Raw genomic sequence first — 6,263 nt, 5'->3', positions numbered from 1 at the left:
ACACATTTCATGCTCCGGCTCCCAAGTCAGCTCTGACCCCTTTCGATGTTGCCACTGGACCTGCACCAGAGGCACTTCCTTGTTCCTCAAAATTTTTACCCTTTGATCTCAAATCGCAATTGGTTTCTTAATATAATTCAGACCTGTATCCACCTGGATATCTTCTAATGGAAACATTGCTGACTCATCAGCAATACACTTCCTCAACTGGGACAGGTGGAAGGTATCGTGAATCTGACTCAACTCCGCAGGCAGTTCTAAGCGGTAAGCTACCTTGCCTACCCGCACGATCACCCTGAAAGGACCAATATATCGGGGCCCCAGCTTGCCCCTCTTCCTGAATCGGATCACTCCTTTCCAAGGAGAGACCTTCAGGAGCACGAAGTCGTTGACCTGAAACTCGAGCTCGAACCGGCGCCTGTCCGCATAACTCTTCTTGTCACTCTAAGCGGTCAACAATCTTTGCCTGACCTGCTGTATCTGCTCTGTGGTCTGAAGCACGATCTATGTACTACCGATTACACGTTGTCCCACCTCTCCTCAGCAAATGGGGGTCTGACACCTCTTCCCATACAACATCTCAAAGGGTGGCATACCAATGCTCGAATGATGGCTGTTGTTGTAGGAAAACTATGCCAAGGGCAAATACGTGTCCTAACTCCCGCCGAAATCCAACACACATGCTCGGAGCATGTCCTTGAGCGTCTGGATCGTCCACTCGCTCCGCCCGTCGGTCTATGGGTGGTATACGGTTCTAAAATGAAGCCTCGTACCCAATTCCTCATGAAATTTCTTCCAGAATCTGGAACTGAAATGCACATCTCGATCTGAGACAATCGAGATCGGCACTCCATGCCGTGATACCACCTCCCTCACGTATATCTCTGTCAACTTCTCTGCAGAAGAGCTCTCACTAATAGCAAGGAAATGAGTGCTCTTCGTCAACCTGTCTACAATCACTAAAATTGTATCGACGCCCCTCGCAGTCCTTGGCAATTTGGTGATAAAGTCCATAGTAATCTGTTCCCACTTCCACTCGGGAACCTCTAACGGCTACAACTTACCATGCGGTGTCTGGTGCTCGGCCTTAACCCTACGACAGGTTAGGCACCTCTCAACGAACCACGCAATGTACCTCTTCATACAGGGCCACCGATATTCCTTTTTTAGGTCCAAATACATCTTAGTGGCCCCGGGATGGATCGAGAACTTCGATCGATGTGCCTCTTCCATCAAAATGGTATGCGTCCCGCCCACAAAGGGCACCTAAATCCGACCCTGAAACGTCATAAGCCCCCGGCTATCGGTAACGAACTCCGATACCTGCCCGATAACTCGCTCTCTCTTCTGGTTTTCTGGTCTCACGGCCTCAGCCTGGGCTCCTCGAATGGTGTCCAACACTGGAGTCATCACTGTCAATCTCATGCAAACGTCTCATATAGGGACGCTCTCCGACCTACGGCTCAGGGCATCGACTACCACGTTAGCTTTACCCGGGTGGTACAGGATCTCACAATCATAATCCTTTACCGCATCCAACCATCTCCTTTGTCGCATATTCAGGTTGGGCTGATCCATCAAGTACTTCAGGCTCTTGTGATCCGTGTATATGGTACACCGGACCCCATATAGATAGTGACGCCAGATCTTGAGGGCGAACACCACTGCCCCCAACTCTAAATGATGGGTAGGATACCTTGCCTCATGAGGCTTCAGCTGCCTCGATGCATATGCTATCATGTGCCCCCTCTGCATGAGCGCTGCTCCCAACCCTGATATCGACGCGTCACAATACACCAAAAAATCCTCCATTCCCTCCGGAAGGGCTAACATCGGGGCTTCGCATAATCTCTGGCGAAGTGTCTCGAAGGAGGCCTGCTGCTTGGGGCCCCATGAAAAATCCACACCTTTCCGGGTCAACTTGGTGAGTGGAACGACGATCTTGGAGAAATCCCTGATAAATCTCCGATAATAGCCTGCCAATCCTAGGAAACTCCTGATCTCTGTGGGTAACTTCGGCACCTCCTAACTCATCACCGCCTCAATCTTGGCCGGATCGACCAATATCCCTTTCTGGTTAACGAGATGCCCTAGGAACTGGACCTCTCATAACCAGAAATCGCACTTGGAGAATTTGGCATACAGCCTCTCCATTCTCAAAACACCGAGGATTTCTCTCAAATGCTCCTCATGCTGCTCCCTGGATCTTGAATACACCAATATGTCATCGATGAATACGATCACCGAGCGATCTAACATCGGCCTGCACACCCTGTTCATGAGGTCCATGAACACCGCTGGTGCATTGGTGAGCTCGAAAGGCATCACCACGAACTCGTAATGCCCGCAACGAGTCCTGAACGCCGTCTCTGGATATCCTCATCTCGCACCCTCACCTGATGATATCCAGATCTCAAATCTATCCTGGAGAACCAAGATGCTCCCTGCAACTGATCAAACAAATCGTCGATCCTCGGCAACGGGTAACGGTTCTTGACCGTCAACTTGTTCAACTCCCAGTAATCAATGCACATCCGGTTTGAACCATCCTTTTTCTTTACAAAAAGGATAGGAGCTCCCCACGGCGAACTACTCGGTCGTATAAACCCCTTCCCCAGCAGCTCCTAAAGCTGCGATGATAACTCCTACATCTCTGGAGGCGCAAGGCGATAGGCGCAGCCCCCGGAACCAAATCGATACTGAACTCCACCTGCCTCTTGGGAGGCACACCCGACAACTCTTCCAGAAATACATCCGGGAACTCACGCACTATCGAAACCTCATCAATCGACCTTGGTCTCTCTGAATTCATCCGCGTGTCCATCACATATGCCACAAATCCCTGACTGCCCTGCTGTAGGCTCTGTCTTGCTCTAGCGGCCAAACAAAATGCCGACCCCGATCACGTACTCTCGCCATACATTGTAAGCTCTCCCCCACTAGAGCTCCGAATGGTCACCATCTACCGCTCGCAGTCGATACCTGCCCCAAACCTACTCAACCAGTCCATGCCCACAATGACACAGACATCCCCCATAGGAATCAGAATCAAGTCTATCGGAAACTTCACCCCGAAGATCTCAAGTATACACCCACGAATCACATCGGTAGCATGCACCACTCGTTCCTCAGCTATGGAAACTCATAGAGGTCGACTCAACGCCTCTCTCGGAATACTGATATGCTGACCAAAAGCTAAAGATACAAAGGACCGACTTGCACCCGAGTCAAACAACACCAAGGCAGGTACATAACTCTCAAGAAAAGTACCTACGCATATCATAACATAAGCACAATAACATAACCTCAGCACAAATAAATGAAAGAATACATACCAGCTACGACGTCAGGCGCTGCACGGACCTCCTCCGCAGTCAGCTGGAAGGCTCTCCCTCTAGCCTTCGATGCTTCGGCCTTCGCTGGCCGGGTCTCGGTAACACTAGCAGCAGGTGCGGATCCCTGTGCTGGTTTCTGAAGCTGGGGGCACTCGGCCTTCCGATGGCCGGTCTGGTTGCAATGAAAGCAAACCGAGAACCCCTTAGGGCAATCCCTCGCATAGTGACCTTCCTTCCCACACTTGTAACACACCCCCGTCCTGCACGCCCCATCATGGCTCTTGCCGCACTTCCTACAAGTACGCCCTACGGACCTCCAGATCTCGGATCAGCGGGCTTTGCCCGCATGGCGGCTGGCTGCGACTGTGCCGGTCGCCGATCGCCCTTCTGGGACTCAGCCTCCTCCCTCGCCTGAGTCTCTAGCTCAATCTCCCTCTTCCGGGCATTTGCCTGGAGTTCGGCAAAAATCTGGTATGTTGAGTTCGCCACGAACTCACGGATATCCCTCCTCAGTATGCTTAGATAACGACTCATGTGAGCTTGCTCGGTAGACACCTGCTCAGGGCAAAACAATGCCCGCTCATGGAACATCCTCGTAATCACTGTCACCGACTCAGTCCCCTGCTTGAGGGTTAGAAACTCCTGGGCTAGACGTTCCCTCTCAACCGGGGGAACATACTCATCACGAAACATTGCAGTGAATTTCTCCCAAGTCACTGCAGTCAGCTCTATCATCGAAAAATTCGTCGTCACAAACTTCCACCAGTCTTTTGCCCCTAAGCGAAGCTGGTTCAACGCGAACCGAACCCTCAAGTGCTCCGGACACGAACACGTATAGAAACATCCCTCAATGTCTGAAATCCACCTCATTGCAGCGATTGGATCCTGCGTACCATCGAACTCTGGTGGTTTCGTGTTGTTGAACTCTCGGTACAGTAACAAATCACCACCCTGGGGTCTCGCAGCAGCAACAGCTACAGCGGCTGCGGCTACAGCAGCATCAATCAAAGCGACATAACACTCATAAAATGTCTCGATTAATGTGGTCTTAATAGACCCAAACATCTCGGGAATCTTCGCCCGAATAGCCGCAGCTACCTCCCCCTAAATGATCCTCTGAATCTCCTCATCACGAATACCACTAGTACCACTGTCCTCATCCTATCGTCTCGTAACCACCATGCTGTCTCTGAAATAAAATCACAAAACAATCAGAGACTCGATCGAGATCGCTCACACTCGATCACTCACCCTACTTGATTCTTTGGTTTCCTAAGCAATCTTACTTGGACTGAGTACCAATCTGATGCTTTCAGTAGTACGAGCCCTGTACTACTTTCCACATCGTATCGACACTCACTCCCAGTCTTCCTCCTAGAATCCCAAACCACAAGCATACCATATACAGACTATACCCTAATCAGCCTCTCATAAGCTCCTTACCGCTACCTACTCGCTCACAAGTATTCTCTTAGCAGTAGGAATCACCTAGGCTAAGACATCACAAATCAGGCCACTCTAGTCCTATCATGATTACCTAGCCTACTCAAGCATGTAAAACTTATTACATAATATCTCATAATATAAAACGTAAGGGTATTTTGGGAAATCCCCGTTCGGGCGCTTGCTGATTGTACACACTGCTTCTTTCGATTTCTTTCATATCTCTTTACTTTAGAAAACTTGTTTGTTTTATAAAAATTTTCTAAAATCCTTAGTTTGAGTCCAAATACACCCGAAGGTGAATCTGAATCCCTCAAACCAAGGCTCTGATACCAACTTGTAACACCGAATTTTTCAAAACAAAATTTTCAATTTTCATAAGTCATATTAAGATCAAAAATGTATTTCAAATCATAAACATCCATCTCAAGATATAAGTAATCAGAACATCTCCCCAGAATCTCAACAAAACTCCAACAATGTGTACAGTCAAGCTGGCGCCTTCCCGCGATCCTCGCTGGTACTTGAAACACATTTCACACAACACAGTAAGCATAAATGCTTAGTGAGTTCCCCAAAATACCACATGTAACACATATGCCACTCAAGGCTACAATATGACCCTCTGGTCTATGCGTCTCAACGGAACCCTCCAGTTCCTTATCGTTGGGCCCTCTGACCCGGTCTGTCTCATTGGACCCTCCGGTCTGGTCTATAACACATAGCATACATATATCACAAACACATATACACAAAAGCATCTAACACATAACACATAAGACCCTCCGGTCTGCTCAGGGTTTCCACTCTAGGAAATGTATAGTGAGAAGACTCACCTCGGGAATGTCTCAGAAAGTCACAACTCGGTATCTCTGAACCTCAAACAACGACCTAGCCCCGCCTAATCACATAAGGTAATTATTTAAATCATTAATGGCTCTCAAGGCTAGACTACACTCCTTCCTAAAATCCACAGAAGGGTAAAAGACCATTTTACCCCTTTCTGATCCAAAAGTACAACTGTTGACCAAACCCTAAAAGTCAACGAAAGTCAACGGTCAAACTTTGACCCGACTCGTCAAGTGCACGTTGGAGACTCGGCGAGTCCACCCGTGTCCACTAACTCTTTAGTCCCGCTTAGCGTGTCGAGTCCCCCCCTCTGCTTGACGAGTCACCAGGCATGAATCGCGAGGCCACCCCGACTCAACTCGTCGAGTCTCAAGAACAACTCAGCGAGTACATGCCATGCACAAACTCCTTTGACCTCCTGAGGTCAGATTTGTTCCTCTAATCCATAGATCTGGCCTTCCCAAGCATAATAACCACGTAAAGTCCAGACCTTGACACTCATATATCATCCAAATGGTATCATTTGGTGATTTAGCCTAAAAAATGACATTCTAAGCTCATGGCTCCCAAAACAACTCATAAAGCTCAAAGGGTTTAGGTCTATGGACCTCTTTGAGTCTAGATCCAAAGCATAAA

The sequence above is a fragment of the Lactuca serriola genome, chromosome 5, assembly GCF_051521515.1.
Source record: "Lactuca serriola cultivar US96UC23 chromosome 5, Lser_US96UC23_V15, whole genome shotgun sequence".
NCBI lineage: Eukaryota > Viridiplantae > Streptophyta > Magnoliopsida > Asterales > Asteraceae > Lactuca > Lactuca serriola.
The sequence above is the reverse complement of the archived record's forward strand: the minus strand, read 5'-3'. Positions refer to the sequence as shown.